The 20,176-nt window shown below is 41.2% G+C and overlaps 1 long non-coding RNA gene across 1 annotated transcript; it reads right to left on the bottom strand.

The window, feature by feature from the left end:
• Positions 1-12,275: 12,275 nt before the first annotated feature.
• LOC140711572 (uncharacterized) lies at positions 12,276-15,193 on the bottom strand. Its single transcript, XR_012092850.1, has 3 exons — positions 15,121-15,193; positions 14,874-15,023; positions 12,276-13,229 (listed from the first exon to the last, which is right to left on the bottom strand). It is a non-coding gene; the product is annotated as an uncharacterized lncRNA (long non-coding RNA).
• Positions 15,194-20,176: the final 4,983 nt, after the last annotated feature.

Here is a 20,176-nt window from a genome sequence, read left to right as displayed (position 1 = left end):
AGTATACGCTCAAAGTGTGGCATTTTTTTCCAAAGGATTTAATCAAGTTCATACTAAATTCATTTTAAACAATGCCCAGGTGAAGGAAAGTCATTGTCACAACTAGACACTGCACTGATCTGACGACACTGAGTAAGTATGTCAGTGCATTCAGCAGTTATTCAGGGAGCCATGACAAGCCAGATATCCAGGACACTGAAATGTCTTCAAATGAAGTCTTAGATCAGGGATATTTCATTTCTTCTACATATACAGCTATTCTTCCAACAAAAATTTATTGATCATCCCTATGTGCCAGAACAATGCTAGGGAAACAAAGATGTAGAGCCAGTTTCTGTTTCAAGGTACTCACAGTCCAGTAGGACTGACATGCAAGTAAACAGACAATTACCATTCAATAAAGAAATTCAACATTCTAATTTGTATACACACAGATTGCCCAGGAAGTAGAAGAGGGAGTACCCAGCTCTTCCTAAAATGGTCCAGGACATTTTCTCTAGAGGTAATGCTTATTAGTGGCATTTAAATGATTTATTGTGTGCATAAAATGAATAGAGGCAATATAGAAATAGGGAACAGTCTAGGCAAAAGCTCAGATGAATGAGAGAGTGGAGCATATTTAGTAAACAGCGAACGGTTTTATAAGGCTGGGGTATAGGAGGCAAAGGGGAAAGGGGAGAATGACAAGGCTAGGAAGATAAAGGCAAGCTCATGAGAGGAACTTTATGGGCTCCAAGGAAATTTGAATTTTATCCTGTAAGAAATGGGAATTCACTAAAGGAGCACTTCAGTAGAAGTATGGAGATTTGATAAGCCTAAGGACAAGGAGACCAGGTAGCAAGCTGTTGCAATAGTACACATGAGAAATAATGAGAGCCTGAAGCAGTAGTCATACGGAAAGAGGGAGAGAATGAATGGCCAGGACAAAGAAACAACTCAGTGATGTGCTCATTAGCCCTTCCAGGTCACAATCTCTAACATTTTATACCACCCAATGATACTTCATCTCTCCCTTCCATTGACTCTTCTCACCATCAATACACCCTAGATTTTACTAGTGTATCTTGTTTACTGTTTATCTGTCCCTCTAGAATGTAAGTAAACTCCATGAGAGGCAGGGATTTCTGTATGTTTGGTTCACTGCTGTATCACCAGTGCATGACACATAGGTAGAAAATTATGCTTTCATTGACAGAGCAGGTAGACTCATTTTGTATCATTTCAGAGGATAAAATTCACCTAACAAGATATTTAATAAATAATACAATGCTGAACGTTTTTTTTTTAAGATCAGGAACAAGACAAGGAAACCATTTCTATTCAACATTGTAATAGAGTTCTAGCTAGTGCAATAAGGCAAGAAAAATAAATAAAATTATCTAAAGTTGAAAGGAAAAAGTAAATGGTCTTTATTTGCAAATTATCTATGTAGAAAATCGTATGGAATATATAATACAGTGATTAGAACTAATAAATGAGCTTGGCAATGTTGCAGATAGAAGATCAGTCTAAATACTCAATTGTATTTCTATGTACCAACAACAAAGTATTGGAGATTAAAATTTAAAATATAATACTATTTACAATGACTTCAGAAATGTGAAATGCTTAGGAATAAATCTGACAAGATTACAAAATATTGCTGAGATAAAATTTAAAGAGCTAAATAAATGGAGAGATATACTGTGTTTATGGGCTGATAAACTAAATGCTATTTAGATGTCAATTGTCCTCCAAAGTGGGTTTCTTATAGGCAGCATATTTGTTTATTTACTCTGCCAATATCTGTCTATTCATTTTGATATTTAGATCATTTAATGTGATTTACTGATATGGTTAGATTTAAATCTATCTTCTTGCTATTTGTTTTCCATTTTCTCCATCTATTATTTGTTCTCTATTTCCTCTGCTTTCTTTTAGATTGCATATTTTTTATGATTTCATTTTATCTCTTCCGTTGTCATCTTAGCTAAAGCTCTTTGTTTTGCTATACTGCACTTTACACATAGCTTAAAAACCTTATAACAAACCACATCCATTATCCTCACATTATGTACATAGGAACAACAACAATAACAAAAATAAAAGCCAAAATTGCAGCAGATCCATAATCCTTCCAGGTTTTGTGCTATTTTTGTCATAGATTTTTCTTTACATATATTATAAACTTTATTATTTTTGTTTAAATAGTCAATTACCTTTTGGAGATAATAATAAAGATTATATATTTGCCTATGCTATGACCATTTCCATGCTCTTCATTTCTTTATGTAGTTCAGATTTCCAATTTGTGTCATCTTTCTTCTGACTAAAGGACTTCCTTTAACATATTTTGCAGCATAGATCTACTGGTGACAAATTCTTTCTTCTTTTGTATGTCTGGAAATTCTTTATTTTGCCTTCATTTCTGAAAGGCCTATTCACTGGTGTAGACTTCAACATTAACAGTTTTTTCATATTTAAAGGTGTTGCTCCACCTTTAGACAATGCTCTCACATTGTTTCTGATGAGGAACTTCTCCTGTTGTTGTTGTTTTTTTTTTTCTCTGTACATAATGTGCCTTTTTTCTATGACTGCTTTTTAGATTTTCTCTTTACCCTGGTTTTGGTTTTGAACAATTTGTTTATGTTTTTCCTTGATTACCTTTCTTTCTTTCCTTTTTTTTTTGAGACAGAGTTTTGCTCTTGTTGCCCATTGCCCAGGCTGGAGTGCAATGGCACAATCTTGGCTCATTGCAACCTCCACCTCCTGGCTTCAAGCGATTCTCCTGTCTTAGTCTCCCAAGTAGCTGGGATTACAGGCATGTGCCACCACGCCCGGCTAATTTTGTATTTTTAGTAGAGACGGGGTTTCTCCATGTTGGTCAGTTTGGTCTCAAACTCCTGACCTTAGGTGATCCACCTGCCTTGGCCTCCCAAAGTGCTGGGATTACAGGCGTGAGCCACCACACAGCTGATTACCTTTTCTTTATGGTACCTGTGCTTGGGCTCTTGTTCTATTTCCATTCCCCTACCTACTCTCCTTCTAGACACAAATTACACTAGTACTGATCCACTTGAATTTGTTTCATCAGCCAGTGAGTCTCTGTTCTTTTTGTTTTTATTCTTCTTTCTCTCTGTGGTTTGAGAATAGTGTCTACTGCTTTGTCTTAAAGTTTCTTAAAATTTTTTCTTCAATGTCTAACCTACCACTGATTTCATCAGTGAAAATTTTATCTTAGAAATTGTAGTTTTCATACCTAGATGTTCCATGTAAATATCTTCTAAGTTCAATTAAAATATCTTCTATGTCTGTTCTTCACTCATTGACCACATGTAATACAGTTATAAGAATTGTCCAAATGTCCTTGTCTGTTGATTCTAACATCTGTGTCAGCTCTGGGTTGGTTTTGATTGGTTGCTATTTCTCCTCATTATTGGTCATATTTGTCTATCTTCTTGCATACCTGGTAATTTTTTTACTGAGTGCCATACTGTGTGAATTTTGTTAGGTACTGGCTATTGTTGTATTCCTATAAATATTCTTGAGCTTTGTTCAGGGATGCAGTTAATTTGCCTATAAACAGTTTACGACTTTTCGGTCTTGTTTTTAAGATTTGTTAGGTGAAACCCAGAGCTGTTTTCAGTCTACTGTGAATTATTTTTCATTACCGAGAAAACAGCCTTCTGACTAGTATACCCAATGCCCCACAAATTATGAGGTTTCTCTGGCTGGCTGGTAGAAACAGGCATGGTCCTGTTCCCTCTAATTTGTGGAGGTAGGACTTTCCTCGCTGGAAACTTTCCTCACATGCATTTGTTGATGAGTACTCTGCAGAATATTCAAGAGGGAGCCTTGGTAGATCACTGTTGTTCTTTCTCTCCTCTTCAGTACTCTATCCCAAAAACTCTAGCTGTCTAGGTCTCCAGGAATCTCATTTCCATCTTTTCTCAGTGAATTCACTGGACTCCTATGTCTGGATTCCCTGCATGAGGACTGGAAAGTTCTCCCAAGGCAGTAAGTTTTTGGAATGCTTATTTTGTAGGGGCAATTGTTTGTTTCCTATCACTTGAGAATCACTGTTTTTTTTTTTTGTTGTTGCCTGACATCCAGCGTCTTGAAAAGTGTTGCTCATTATTTTGGTTGTTCCAGGAAGGAAGGCAAGTCTGGTCCTGATTATTCCATGTTAGCCAGCAGCGGAAGTATCTCTATCTTTAAGAAATCCAGTGCTGGCCGGGCGCGGAGGCTCAAGCTGTAATCCCAGCACTTTGGGAGGCCGAGACGGGCGGATCACGAGGTCAGGAGATCGAGACCATCCTGGCTAACACGGTGAAACCCCGTCTCTACTAAAAAAATACAAAAAATCTAGCTGGGCGAGGTGGCGGGTGCCTGTAGTCCCAGCTACTCGGGAGGCTGAGGCAGGAGAATGGCGTAAACCCGGGAGGCGGAGCTTGCAGTGAGCTGAGATCCGGCCACTGCACTCCAGCCTGGGCGACAGAGCGAGACTCCGTCTCAAAAAAAAAAAAAAAAAAAAAAAAGAAAAAAAAGAAATCCAGTGCTACAGCTGACCTTTCATTTGTAGAACATGTCTTAGGTATCCTGCCATATGCAAAGATTTTGAGTGCAGAACCCCAGCTGAATTTATCTTAGTAACTCCAGATAACTGACACAGGCCTTTGCAAATCGTTGGTAAATTGAATTGCTGTAGGACAAGCAGGTGAAATTTTCACAAAGGGATATTTTTTGCCTTATGCGAGAAAGAAGTATCTGATAGTTTAGTAATGAAAACTTTGAAAAGACATAGTGATCTTTCCATTATGAGAAGCATGCAAGCAGAGTGCAGATACTCATTTGCTATGAATCAGCATTTCTGTATTATCTAGAAAAAGTCTCAGTCGCCTCAGTTTGGTGCCGATTTTTCTTTAACATTTCTCAATCTTATTCTTTGCCAAATGTGAGCTATTATAAAAAGAATTAGTAAGGCCTCTCTAGATTAATTATTACTTAATTATGAATGACTCTCTCTGTCTAGATTAATTATAAAAAGACTATTCTCCTCAAAACTTTTCTACAACTATACTTCCTACATCAGATAATCTCAGGTAACAAGGAATCCTAGACACTGTTATCCCCAGTTGGCTGATTGGGAAACAGAAATGCATGGTGGTTTAGAGGACTTGTTTTAAGTCACACAGTCAACTACAGAACCAAGCCAAGAACAGAGGTCAGGTCCCTAGATGCATGACAGTATCCTTTTCCTTTGGCTATGCTGCCTCATGATATGACAGGAGGTTTTAAAAGTTCAATTATTCTTTTTTTTTTTTTTTTTTAAACATGGATTTTAGAAAGGAGGCAGGAACAAAGATAGCAGAGCAACTGTATGATGCAGATAACGTGGCATGCGTTTCTACCATGGAAAGTAAGACTGAAATTGGAGCTGTTCTACAGCAGAGGTTAAACAATAAGAAAATGGAGTAGGGATCCCCAAGGCCCTGCTGATCTGAAGAATCCAGGTAAGCATTGCATTAAATCGGATAAGCAAGGGTTCAGGTGAGCCAGACAATTTTCAAAGTAAATAAAACACATCCAGTAATACAACCTTATTTCAGGTAACAGAGTTTCTGGATAAAGGAGTTTCAGATAATCAGGGCTTTACAGTATAAACAAACACAGAGAACACTGGACATGGGAGGAACTAATTGAGGAGTTTCAAGTAACGAGGAAGCCTGGTATCTATATCTGCATTCTGTGTGACTTCAAATTATTAAATTTCAAAAATTCAGCCAGGTAGGATGGTAAACAGGATAGGAAATGCAGGGTAATCATCTAGCCCACATCATTAAGTAAGAAAATGTGTTGTGATTTATGAATGTGAAGGAAGGCAGGACAGACACTCTAGCCTGGATGGCAGAATGAGACCCTGTCTCAAAAAAAAAAAAAAAAAAAAAAAAAAAGAAAGAAAAGAAAAAAGAAAAATTAAAACAACAACAAAAAAGAATTCAAGGGTGAAACAAGTGTGGATCATTGACTGGGAATATTCAGACTTGCTTGAGAACAATGGGCTATATTCCCTACCACCTCCTCCTTTTTCCTCCTCCTCCTCCTTGTCCCCCACACTCTCTCTTCTATCTCCAAGATCCTAAGCCTTCTCACCAACAGGCTGTCAACCCCAGGGCTTGAGACCCAGTAGAATAGAGACAGGGCTCTGGAAGTGGGAAGCAAAGGGGATAAAATGATCCAAAAGTCATGGAGAAGAAGGAGAAGTAGAGGTGGTCCATCCAAGAAGAGAAAGGGGTGACTTTTTAGCGAAACCACAAAGAGTAAGGTAGTGGTTGGGGCAGAGGCTCTATTTCTGACTTCTGTAATATGGTTATTTCTCCCATGGGTTGAAGGCAGCAGGAACTATGAAATAATTTTTATGAGAAATGTATTCCCCTCTTTATTGCCTTTCTATATTCTGAATAAGTCTAGAGAGAGCCTCAGTTTGGTGCCAATTTTCCTTTAACACCTCTCAACATTTCCTCATCTCCTCCACCCTCTTTCCTTAACAAAGAGGGAACAGACCTCAATTTAAGAGCCCTGGTCGGCAAAACTGTGGTTAGCTGGAATTCAATCACAATGCATTGTTTCGTATTTATTTCTATTGATAGTGAATAATCTGGTTTGAAAACTATAGCAGCTATAGTCATCTTTAAAATAAAATTTGATAAAAGAATTTATTACATTGGAATTTAAGCTGAGTGATGTGAAACTAATCATCAAACAAAAATTCTTCATTGACCTAAATGTCAAGAAGATGACAGGAATGTATGGTGGAAATAAACCTTAGTCTGGGAATCAAGAATATTCCATGAGCTGTGAGTGTGATTTTTGGTCACAGTGATTTCATTTTCACTTTTATTAATGAAAGACATAGCTGCTAGCCAGAGCTTAGCATGAGATGGCCGAAGTATGAACATTATTAAGTTACTAAAGTTCTAGTCAAAGGCAAAGAAATGATGTTTTAGTGAGTCTGTGCCAACTTAACACACATAGAAGCTCACAAATATTGAAAGGTCACATGAAGACCCCCATCCTACAGGGGCTTTGGGATGCCAACATGTGGACTAGATTATTTCTATGAGATCTTCCAGTTCTACAATGCTGTGCCAAGTTTTCAATCTGGTGCCAGCAAAAGCAATGATGTGATAGGGAATAATAATGATAGATATTGTATTAAAATCTAATTTTCCTTATCACTACCTTACCTATCAAGTAGGTAGCTGAGAATGAATTTACTTGAAACAGAGATCAGATGCCAAGCATAACCGTTTCCCTTGTCATCTAAATTCTTCTCTCCTAAGAAAGGTTTTTTTCATCAAAAGTTTTACTACACTTTTTTTTGAAGGTCAAAGGAATTGAGGCCTTAACTAGATAAGATGGACAAGGGGAACAGGCTGGTTGGCTTTTGTCGGCCCAACTTTGGTCTTGAAGGGAGGGACTGCCCCTCTCTCCTCTATGGAGCTTCTCTTAGTTGACCTGCCCAAAGAATTTTCTATCTGTGGAATCTCCCTGAGAGCATACTTTCTCTGCCTTCCAGGGAAAACAACAGGGGTTAGGAGAGGAGCTGGTGAGACTGACAGCCTGGGTTCAAATTTCAACTCCTGGAGGGAGCCTCCTTTTTATTTAAATTTTCACATTTATCTAGCACAATGACTCAGTGCGGTTGGTCCAATTTCATGGCTGTTGCTGCTCTTTTCCAAACCTTTGTGTGAGTTAGAAAACACACACCTCTTAACCCAAACCAAACCATACACACACACTCTGTACCCATGAAGCACAAATAGACACCCTGTCCTCAGGGCTGATGCCCCCTCCCAGGCTCCGGCCAGGACAAGCAGAGTGGGGAGAGGATTCAGCACCACCTGCCTCTGTACTTGGTGCTTTTATGAAGGGTTCAACCTACCAACCTACCAGGGTCCTGTGCAGTGACCCTGACAGACATCATCATTTCCTAACCAGAGAAGGTTAAATATTTGTGTTTCAAATAGATCATCCTGGATGTTTTGTACAAAATAGATTGGGAGAGGATGAGGTTGGTTTCAGCAAGTTGTTAAAAGCCTATGGCAGCTGTCCAGGTGGGAAATGATGGGCATTCAGGTGAAATGGGTGGCAGCAGGGATGGTGAGAAATGAACATCATTCCAGGGATGTTAAGGAGACAGGTTGACATGTCTGAGGCTGCTGTGAAGATCCAAGAGATGATGATGATGATGACAGTGCTGATATTAACAATACTATTGACTGAGGGTTTGTGTGTACCAGTTATTTTTATAAGTTATTTGAACCAAAAAAAAAAAATGACTACATTTCATTCCTGCATAGTTGCTGTAAGGATCAGAGATCACATAAAGTGCCCAGCCCATAGCAGATCTTTCATCACTGGTAAAAACTGGCCTTTGAAACTCCTGTGTTAGTTAAGAAGCCCTAGTTTGTGGACATGGGTGGATGTTGTCGGCAGTGGAACATAATCAAGACAGAGGCTCCATCACCTTCTAAGCATCAGGTTAGAGTCCTCCTATAACTTTTCAAAGCTACAGATATTCAACCCCACTTCCATTCAGTTAGTCCAAGACACAGGTCTTGGTATCCTTGTTTTAAAAGCTCCCCAGATAGCCAGGGTTGAGAAGCACTGAAGTTAAAAGAAGTCTTTGGAATCAGACAAATCAGGGTGACATCCCAGCCATGCCCTTCACAGTGGTTTCCCTTGTCTAAGCCTCAGATTTCCTATTTGAAGAAGGAGGATCAAAATTCCCCCCACTCCAGGTTTTGGGAGGATTAAATGAGGTGTTGTGTGCACTCCATAGGACCTCCGGGACATCTCTTTTTATACCTTGCTTAGTGTGGTGTCTGGCCCCTAATGTGGGTTCAATAGATGTGACTACCATGACTGTGGGGTTGAGAAGCAAAGGAACTTAGTGAAGGCCAGCCCCAGGGGTGAGAACGCTCCACCTGTCACCTGGTCTAAATTGTGCTTGTTTCTTTCACAGATGTGGAAACCCAGGTCCAGTCAGGGAGCAAATAATCTCCCCAATGACACAAAGTGAGAGAGCTGGAATTTGAATCCAAGTCTGTGTCCTTCTGCCATACACCAGGAATCAAATTCAGGCCATAGCTAACTATTCTAGAGAAAGACTTGTTACAGAAGTGATGCTACCGGGGAGAAGAGCCCTTGTCTGTTCTGCTTTAAACTGCTGGGCTAAGCCACACAGTGAAGGGCAGGGGAACAGCTAGAAGCTGTCTAGGGCAGCCCAGAGCTGCTCAGACAAGAGCTCAGTGGTGAGGGCTGGGCGAGGAGGGAAGTGTGTGGAGGAAAGGGGGAAAATGATCAGAGAGCTGCTGATTTCAGGGTGAGCAGAGAATCACATATTTTGTGTATGGTCAGATTAAGAAATGCAATGGTATATGCCTGCCAATACAATGACTGGTAGACTGTAAGTGTTCAGCAAACATTATTTTACCTTTTTCTTCTTTCAGAGCTGCCTCCTGCCCCCGTGGGGAGGAGTCCATCCTCTTCTATGGTATACATCTGTTGACTTGTTTGTCCATCCTTCCCCTTTCTGGGGACAGCCATGTCCATACAATGTGACCTGTATTAGTCTATTTTGTGTTGCTATAAATAAATACCTGAGGATGGTAATTTATAAAGAAAAGAGGTTAATTTGGCCCTTAATTCTGCAGGCTGTACAAGAAGCATGGCGCCAGCATCTGCTTCTGGTGAGGCCGCAGGAAGCTTCCACTCATGGTGGAAGGTGAAGGAGGAGTAGGCGTGTTATATGGCAAGAGCGAGAGCGAGAGAGAGAGCAGAAGGTGTCAGGCAACCAGCTCTCATGTGAACTAATGAGCAAGGACTCACTCATCACCAAGGGGATGGCCTCAGCTGTTCCTGAGAGATCCACCGCCTGAACCAAACACCTCCCACCAAGCCCCACCTCCAAGATTGGGGGTCAAATTTTAACATGAGACCTTCGTTATCAATGTTTGTCTATCTACACATCCAAACTAGATCATAACCTTTGGTCTTTGGGAGATTCAGAGGGATGATACACTAGAGAAAAACAGCTCCTCTGGCCTGAGAGATTTTGACTTTCTGCTTTTCATGTGTGTTTGCTTTTATCAAAGAGGGAATCTGCTACTTGCCTGATACAACTGCATTTGGATACTGAACTGGGGCCCAAGGACGTCCCAAACCACTGCCTGGGAATGCCAATTTCTCATCATGAATTAGAAATCAACGCTAGCAGCTTCCCTGCTAAGTAAAAAAATTACATAATTCCTTCTGCACCACTGAATTAGGCTGATTTTTTTTTTCCTTTTCCTGAATGTACAGTAAATCCCTAGTGGTTTAAGCCATGGTGCCTCTCCTTAAACACAATATGAAACCGCTACCAAATTTAAATAAAAAATAAATTCTGTGTTGTGTTAGGAATCTCTCCTGCCAAAAACTCTCACACAATTAACACACTAGCAGAATGTGTTGCTAATTTCATGCCACTGGAGTCTTTTCTGCTTCAGAATATAGAAACAAAATCAGGTCAGAGCTCCAATAATAACAGGATTTTGTTAAAATATACAGCCCTGTGTGTAGATATGTTGTAGGAATGGGTGAAAAGGAGACTCACAGTGATGCATGAAATAGCTCACTACTGCAAATAGAAGTGGAAGAACTTGTCTCCAGCTTCTTTGCATAGAGAGAGAGAGGGGAGAGAAAGGGAGAGAGGGAGAGGTAGAGAGAGGGGGAGAGAGGAGAGACAGGGTGGAGAGAGATGGGAGGAGAGAGGTAGAATAAGAGAGAGGAAGAGAGACAGAGAGAGGGAGACAGGGAGGGAGAGGAGAGAGAGAGGATGGGAGAGAGGGAAAGAGGAGAGAGAGGGAGACAAGAAGAGAGAGGGAGAAAGGAGAGAGAAAGAGAGAGGAGAGAGAAGGTAGGAGAAAGATAGGGAGAGAGAGGAGAGGGATGGGGGAGAGAGGCATCGAGGAGAGAGAGAAGCAAGGGACAGGGAGAGATGAGAGAGAAGAGGAGGGACAGAGAGAGAAGGAGGGAGAGAGGGAGAAAGAGGAGGAGGGAGAGAGAGAAAAAGACAGAGAGGAGAGAGAGGTAGAGAGAAAGAGGGAGAGAGGAGAGAGAGATGGAGAGAGGAGAGAGAGATAGAGAGAGATGGGGAGAGAGAGGCAGAGAGAGAGAGAGAGAGAGGAGAAAGAGAGGCTAGGAGAGAGAGAGGGAGACAGGGAGAAGAGAGAGGAAAGAGAGACAGAGGAAGAGAGAGAGAGAAAGAGAGAGAGAAGAGAAGGAGGGAAAGAGAGTTAGTTCAGCTCAGTCCAAGCCCAGACCCACTAGGTTCTGTGGGAAAGGGTTTCATTATCAATGTTAGTCCATCCAGACATCCGCATACTTTTACGGGGGAGGCAAACACCAGGCAAAGAAACCAGGAAAACACAAGCCCAGTAAATCACAGCTAGGATTCTGATTCCCCTGGTTCTTTCTGAGGCTTCCTCCTTCCACCTCTTAGCCTTCTTACATTGGGCCTCGTCTTTTCCGTAACAAAAACAGCGATAATGAAAATATTTTGGCAGCATTGAAGGCCTTTCACATCGTGACCCTGACCTCCAAATCAATTTTCTTTATTCTTAACCTGACCTTGGCATCCATTCTCCCTGGCGTTCAATATTAGTTACAAAATCTTGAACTCCCCGAGACCTTCCCTCCTCCCCAGATAACCAAGGCAGGCCACACTGGGGAAGCTCTAGTGAGAACAGGGAGAGAAGGCTTCTTGACAAAGAAAAATCATAACTAGATAAACAAGCCCGATGCCTTCTATAGGAGTCTCATTTGCGCCAAATGCTATTAGCCCCATTATTTACTCAGACAACGGTGCAGGCAGCCTGGGCTCCCTGCTTGCACAGGGCGCTGTGGAGCGCACCATGCATCACCAGCCGGCCCGGGCGCTTCCCTTAAATAGTAATATGTAAGGTAGAGCATGTTACATTTCATCCATCACCCATGGGCTCGCCGAGCGCAGAGACTGGAAAAATTGCGCACATTTCTCCACTGCTGCATTAATACTAGAAGGGGAGTGAACTGAACAGAGAAAGTGCCAATTTCAGCACACATGTTAAAAAGAGAAGCAAAGAATAGCAGAAAAAGAAAGCATCTCCCGGACTGAGATGCTGGGGGGTGGGGGAGGTTTTTAAAGGAGAAGACTGCTTTTCAGAACTCTTGTGCATTGACTATAAGAATAAGGACCCACTGAGACAAAAGTTCGGGGTCAGCATACATTTAGGAGAAGAAGTTGGCTGGCAGGAGCTATTTTTCTGCAAATTAGTTTTCTCTCAAGGGTAACGGTGGGGGAGGAGCAGAGGCAAATGAATTGGAGCCCACTGAATAATCGCGTACTGTTCGGCCGGTTGCGGTGACCTATGAACTGATGCTCCGAGAAGCGTTTTCAGGCCTTCCTTTTATATAGGCCAGGATGGGAAGCCTCTCACAGCTGTTGACGAGTGTCCTGGAGGGGCAACGATGGGGACGGCAGTGTGGCCCCATAAACAATGGTCACAGAGCATCGGCTCCACTTGGCAAGAGAGGCACCGTCTGCTGGTCAGTACAGCTGACCGCAGGACTGGACAGGTGGCCAGGCAGGACAGCGAGAAGAGGCAGGGTTCAAACTTTATGCTGATCACAGAGAACTGAGAAAAGGGGCAAAGTGGAGAAACACTGTAGCAGGACGGGATAGATTGACTTTCCTTGGGGATTAGAAGGACCAAGAGCTCTGCAGTGGTTCAAACAGTTCAGTGCAAATGGAATTCTTCTAGGATGTTTACAAAATAAAAGTGAATCAGTTCATCTAGAAGCATTTGTGTTTCATTGTTTTCAAGTCCAGATTCTGCCTGGAATGCATAGCATCCTGCTCTTCCTTCAGACATTTTATCATTCTCACTTTGGCATCAGAAAACCCTGCATCATCTAAACCAGGGCTTTTCTGTTCCCTTGAAACACCCGAATGAGATGAACTAAAAGTGCAGGGACTCTGAGGTGAAGCCGGAAGGGACCCTTCACCAGGGAGAGACTTCTTTGAAGTCTTGTACTTGTTTATCTTTTAAAAAGTACGTAAAACTGATATATTGTGCAGCAGTCTGAAATTTAGTATTATAGATACCATTTTCAACTCCTTTAGCCCCCTCAATTTAGAATTTCATTCTAAGATGAAGCTCAACCTATATCAGATAAAAAAGAACAATCACCAGTTTAATGCATATTTTGAGTTTAGGAGGACTCCATCTCAGATATCCAAAACTTATAATCTGAAAAAAAAAAAAAAATCTATGTCATAAAAGCAAGAAAATAGAGTAATTATAATCAGGGAAAATGGAAACTTCCAGAAGAAAGAACTAGTTTCATCTTCGGCTCCAGACAAACTGGGACATACCCCAGTTTGCAAAGCATTACAAAGGAGACAGCTATTGTAAAGCGATGAAAAGTAGACTTCCCTGGTTGTAACTACCTTGTCATTAAATGCCGTGTCTGACTCACTTTAGGGCTGACAGAGCACAGTGTAGTGCCAGGCACATAGCTGGTGCTCAATAAATACTTGTTGAATTGAAAGTTGTTGATAGCGCTCTGCATTCATTTTCCCCTTTAGGTAGCCTGTGGCAGGGTGGTTAACCCCGGGATGGGGACATCTCACAGCCCAGCAGTGGGACAGGCTGTTCTTCCTGGAGGCGAAACAGGCTAGGGCAGCACATGGTCCCTTCCATCTGAGTCTAAGTACACACTCACTTTTCATCTCTGCCACAGACTAGCTGCATGCATGATCGTGGGATCCACTTATTTGGGCCTTCCAACCCTTCTCTGGCAGAAGGAAGCATCAAGCACCATCTTCTCAAAGGTCTATTTAAAAATTCTACAATACTGTGTATTTAGATTTATAAAGGAATTTTCTTTTTCACCAGTTGCTACCTGAGGGCTGAAGCAAGGGGCAAGACAGGGGAAGATAAATCAGCTCTGCTCTTGTCTCCCCTGTGCCTTCCCAACTGGAAGGGCACAGAGGACCCAGTGGGGTCCCACCCGGGAGGCTGCCCACCTGGTGCCCTTTGTCCTATTCTGGCAAGAAAAACCTCAGAACTGAAGATATGCTGTAAAGGGTGGTGAAAAGCACTGCCAGTTAGTTACCTTACTACAAATTTACCTTAGATGAGGTAATTCACTAAGCAGGTCGCAGGACTTCAGTGTTACACTCCTCCCACAGGCCCCCAGTAGTCAGTTTCTGGAGTTTGGCTTGCTTAGTACAGGTGACCACATTCTGGCCAAAGTCAGCAGAGCCATCCTAAGTTAGTGTTCTGTGATATCGGCTCAACGTTTTGTGGTTGTTAAGACTGATTACCTGTTAAAATGACCCAGATTTGAGGGTCAAATATTCAGGAGGAAGAAATGAAAAGAAGCAGATTCTGATTTCAAGATTTCAGGTTTTAAACATCAGGCCTAAATCCATACTTTCATTTTGTTCAGTAAAAAGCAAAGCTGGTGATTCTTAAAATGAAAATGCAGTGTTTTCCACTTGAAGAAATCCCAAACTTGCAAAATTAGATAAGTTAGAGAGTTATGTTTTTAATTATAAAGGGATTTTGCCTGTTTTCTACAGTGACTCATCCTATGGCTCCAGCTTCCTAGGAATTTAAAGTATTATCTACTCCCCCTCCCCCACAAAAATTCATATGTAATTTTGTAAAATCAAACAGAAAATATCTGATTATATTTCAATATAAATAAAACATGGCATTTCTCTCTTCTTGACTTAAGATCTCCTTTCTGAAGTATGGGAATCTTGAAATTCTATCATATTTACTCACTCATGTATTCACCCAAAAAACACTGAGCAAGCCCCATTCTATGGCAGGCACAGTGCTAGTCCTGAGGGTATATCCTGGTCCTCTGACACTTTTCTCTTTTCTCCTCCATGGCTTCCATTCTCTCTGTGTCCTCCAGAGGCTGGGGCATATTGTAGGTCTGATCTGCTGAAAGAGGGGCTAATTATATTAGGATGACAAGTCATGCCTTCAAGAAGAGCATTGAAGTTGAAATTATGGTAAACAGTCAAAATAAACTTGCAATCAGAGGTTGAGAACTTTCACTCATGGAGATTGGCCCAAAGCAGTGGTTCTCAAAGTGTGATTCTTGGACCGGTCACATTGACATCACTGGTGAGTTTGTGAGCAAAGCAAGTTCTGGAACCTGACCTACTGAATCAGAATCTCTGGGAATGGGGTTTGAGAAATTGTGTTTTAACAGCATTCCAGGTGATTTTTATGCACATTAAAGTATGAGAACCACCGGCTTGAAGTTAATTAGGTTTCAGGTGGGCAAAGTCCTGAAAAAGTCTTCTTTCAAATCCTGATAGTATTACCAATTGAGTTCTGTCACCTGCCCAGTGATAACCCTGGTTTAATCTTCAAAATCACACAAGCATCTCCAACCAAGTTATTTATGCAAAGTTCCAACTCAGAGAGAAAAATAGAAAATTCTCAGTGATACTCAAAAGGGAAAATATTTGGACAGGTAATTTTAGGAATGGGCTATGGATCACTATGTACAATAATGAAGTTGAGCAATTAGGTTTGGAAAGCCACAGCACAGAAAATAATTAACCCACAAAGTAATCATCTTGGAAGTCCCAAAGCTAATGATTAAAATAAACCTGAAACAAATGATTGTTTAACTTTTAAGCTGTGCTTGTTTTAGCCACAGTGTACTTCAGGTGTGAGCTCCCGGGAATTCCTCCTGCCTGCCGAGATTGGCTTTAGGACAAGGGCATGTGTCCATTCCTCTGCCTCTCCTTCCCTGGGGATGGTTTCTTGGAGTATCACAGAATAGCACTCCAGTTTGGGTCAAGGAGGTTGGCTGGGCTGCTCAACTCTGCTGGCACTGAGGGGCATCAAACCCCAGAATGCAGTCTGCAACGGTGGTGGGCTTCAGCCATATTGAGTCCTATATAACCTTGGATGCTGGGATGCACGCTTCGTTTTTATGCAGCTTGCTTTGCACTTTCACTGGAGGTTTATAATTGCAAAGCCTGATGCTCCCCTCCCCCACTCGCCTCTCCACCCAAAGAAGTGAATTAATAACTAGAAAATGAGAGAGAAATGAGATCTAGAAGGGTCTGGGCTTCTGAATGTCACTGTGAGCAAACAGCGGTGGAGAGAAAAGGTTCCTTTCCATCTTTATGTGCAGTGCTGTCTGTGCATTGACTTGTTTCCTGACACATGAGCCATGGCTTGAAAGGAATTCAGGCCCCAGCAAATTTTGCATTGCGCTTCAATGTGGCCTCTGGGATTGAATAAGGGCAAATCTATTATACTGTTGCCATGGAGACCCTGGCACAACTGCTGATAAAGAGTGTCTGATGTTTGGTAGGCCTCATAGCATGGTACATACCATTTAAAAGACGGTGTGTGTGTGTGTGTGTGTGTGTGTGTGTGTTGTTTAGCATGCATGTGTGAGTCTGTAAGGGTGAGCATGTTTGTGGGAGTGGGTGGGGTGACTGGGGGAGGGGAGTGGAGAACAGGGTGCAGTGGGGGAGGAAGGAAGTGTGGCTGGCTTGGCATGTCATGAAGGAATGTACTGTATTTTTACAAGGAATTTGTAAATACTTTCTTGCCTCTAAAAATTAATTCTGTCCTCTAAGAATCTACATGTTAAACAGATGGGGGCAGCAGAAGATGCACAGACTCTCCCCTTGGTCTAGCAAAATTAGTCTTTAATTTATCTGAAAGAGAATTAAGCTAATACAATAAAAGTGAAAATGTGCTCTTTCGCGTCCTTTGACGAATGCTGCCTCCTTTCAACCGTCTGTCTGAGGATCAATAGTGGGTCTGTAAGGAGCGCCAGCATTTGCTAGAGCAGGCAGCGAGATGATGGATTTTAATCATTCACATGATTTTATAACCACGAAACAAAGAAGGAGGATCTGGCTTCCACATGCATAATCTCAGTTTTGCTGTTTTTGATTTTGCCAGTCCTACATGCAATTCCTGTCTGGAAGGCGCATGTCCCTTTTCCAAATTCCATGCCACACCTCCATGTCTGCTTCTCAGTGATGGATATGGGCAACTTGCGTGTTTCACTGGGGCCCTTTTCCCTATTAGCCCCAGACCTGGAGAGGGGTGGCACTGGGAAGTCCTGAGCTGAGTCTCCTGGCTGGCATTGAGGTGAGGCATCTCAGGCAGAATCACCTACAGTAAGCAAGCTTTGGAGTGAGCAGCTCTAACAATGGGAGGCCGGGCAATCTGCGACAGTTGATAGGATTATTATTATTACAGAGCGCAAAAAGCTTCTGCTTTCTTTTCTGCTGCTTTGCAGACCTCATAAGGCCTCTCTGTGATTTCTGCATAGTTAATTTGTCAGTTTATAAATTACCACATTATGTTAACGCTGAATGCTTCAAAACACAAATATATGCACAGAGGGCTTGAATATTTGAAGTGTTTTAGTACTATGGGGAAATAATTTTGTTGTCAAGCTGTGGCAGATATAGAACTGCTAGGGGATACATGGCCATTTCATCAGGACTGTGTCGATGATGGCCTGTGAACATCCAAGGGGGAAAATCATCTTTTATCACTATTGTGTACCGTGCCGGTCCAGATGGGGGATAAAACATGCATGAGTTGCCCGCAGCTCTGAAAATAATTATACTCATTTGCCAGAAATGTAGAAAGTGCATCCAACCAAGTTACCACCCATCATAGTGACACTCTGTTTGCATACTGATGAAGTTTAAAGCCAGAGACAATGGTGTTGGTATCAATAGTGAAGGGGGGGCTGGGCACCACCAGTGCCGTAGGATTAATAGCACCATCATTTTACATTATGCAGCATTCACTTATGCTGCATATCAAAAGACTACTGCCTCTGAGGTTCACCTCACTGTTTAGAAGATTACAGTTTGCTTTAAGACTCCAAACATTAGCATGGCTTCTTTGCAGGTTCCATAAATGAATGCAAAAATATCTGTGTCCGATAAAATGCCTACAATGTAATTATGGGTAACTGTGTTTGGATGCCATTATAAGTGCCTGCATGTGTATGTATGTGTTTGTGAGTGTGGGTGGGTACCTACATACTCACATGCACACGCATGATTTTGGAAGACTGCAATGGAATATGAGATGATAATATGCGCATGCTAAGTCCTGGTGCTGCTGCAGAGTCATTGATGAATGGTTTTTTTAAATGTAGGAAGAGAATGAATACAAGTAGGACCCAAGAGAATAATTCTTTATATTGCAATCAGCTCAGCTTATATGTACTTGCTTTAATCATAGAAATCAGCAATAAAAAACATAGACTTGGTTATTTAATCCTTACTGAGTAAAAGCGAACGTCTTATAATGACCCTCTAAAATATTATAAAATATTAAATTATTTTGATATGCCTCTCATTTTTAGACAACTATAAAATGATCAGTGCAGCCATTACCAGAAGATTAATAGATTCCTTTAAATTTTTGAATCCAGCAAACATACATGTATAAACCAAGAGGCACTTTTCTAACGGAACCCTGAATTCTCAAAGGTGTTCCATGGTTTGAAAATAGCCCAATCATGATGTTGTCATGATGCTTATTTTTAAGTAATGATTTTAATTAAACCCCCTAAAAAGGGAACAATTCTATACTCCTCTTATATGGTCTGTACTCTGATGATTACACAAGTGCAGTTTCCCATTTTACTCTGGTGTCATGGGGGCAAGGATAATTTCCATCTCATCACATGAGAGAGACACTATATTTCACTCGGCACAAGGCTCCAGTGTAATCAGAGGAAGGGTTTTGTACTATAAAATTATAATAAAATAACCAAAGAAAAAGTACTGTTTCAACAGAAGTGGTTCAAAGACAAGAATGTAATGCAGGAGATCATAGAATAATTTTATATGGCAACAAAAATAGATTTCTCCAACTCACTGGGGCAGACCGGACCAATAAACTCTCCGCAGGTTTTCTGGTTCAACTTCTTTAAGAGTGGTCTTTGAAACACGGAAGGAACAGGGAATCCCCACAGCTTGACACTAAGTTGTTGAGAGAGAGAGTGAGGCAGGCAAGCTAGGGCACTGGAGGACTTTCACACAAGTGGACGGCAGGATGTACTCTTGGTAAATTGAGTACAGAAAGAGGCAGATTTACAGAATGATGCTTCTGCTTTCCCCTGTATTGGCAATAATGAGAATACCATTGGCATGCTGCTAAAGGCCTGAGGACAGTCCTGAAACTGTCAAGAATCAAGGATTTCAGGGAAGTCCAGGTAGTGCTCATTGAGTCAAAGACTTCTGAGAAAAGCAGGTGATAGATTTATTTAAAGTTCAATGGGAAATTAGGCTAACTTTATGGTTCTCAGAACTGGTATTATTGATTAATTTTACATGGCCGAATGAAGTTATTTACACGGTTGCAGATCTCAAAGAAAAAAGAATGAAGAGAGAGCCAGACAGTTGTACGTAGACACACACACACAATCACACATGGGACTTTTCCAAGAAGGTAGAAGTGATAGGAATGAACATTTAGAGGGTGCTTTACTACATTGCATATATATATATATATCTTTTTCTTATAACAAAGGGTAGATATTGCCACCTATTTTAAAGTTAAAGAAATCAAGATATGCAAAGGCGAATAACTTGCTCAAATTCACACAGCTGATAGATTAGAATGATTTGAATGCATCTAACTTCTAAGCCCACACTGATTATAGCATACCGATGTGTATCAGCCCTTCAAGAGCTAAATACCATGAGTAGGTAAGTCCTTCATGCTAATGTGAGAATGAAGTGAAAAAGAAATAAAGGACAGTATCTATCAATTAGTGATCTTGGCAATTATGGCAATTGAATATTTGAATACTGACAGTGCTCTGAGTGAAGAGATAGTGTCTTTTGGTGACAATACCCTTTTGGGAATAAATACATCTGGAAATAAGTTCCCCTACACACTACAGGTCAAGATGTGAGGCACCAAAATGTCCTGTTGAATTCAAATATTCCCTTCTGTTTCTTTACCCTAATGACTATCTTCATTGTCAGATAAGTTATTAAAAACAAAAAGGAGGTCTTCTTCTCCTCATCTTTTTGTCTTCCTGGACAATTCATTCCTAAGGTTTTTTAGATGAT

The sequence above is a fragment of the Chlorocebus sabaeus genome, chromosome 4, assembly GCF_047675955.1.
Source record: "Chlorocebus sabaeus isolate Y175 chromosome 4, mChlSab1.0.hap1, whole genome shotgun sequence".
Lineage (NCBI taxonomy): Eukaryota > Metazoa > Chordata > Mammalia > Primates > Cercopithecidae > Chlorocebus > Chlorocebus sabaeus.
The sequence above is the reverse complement of the archived record's forward strand: the minus strand, read 5'-3'. Positions and strand labels throughout refer to the sequence as shown.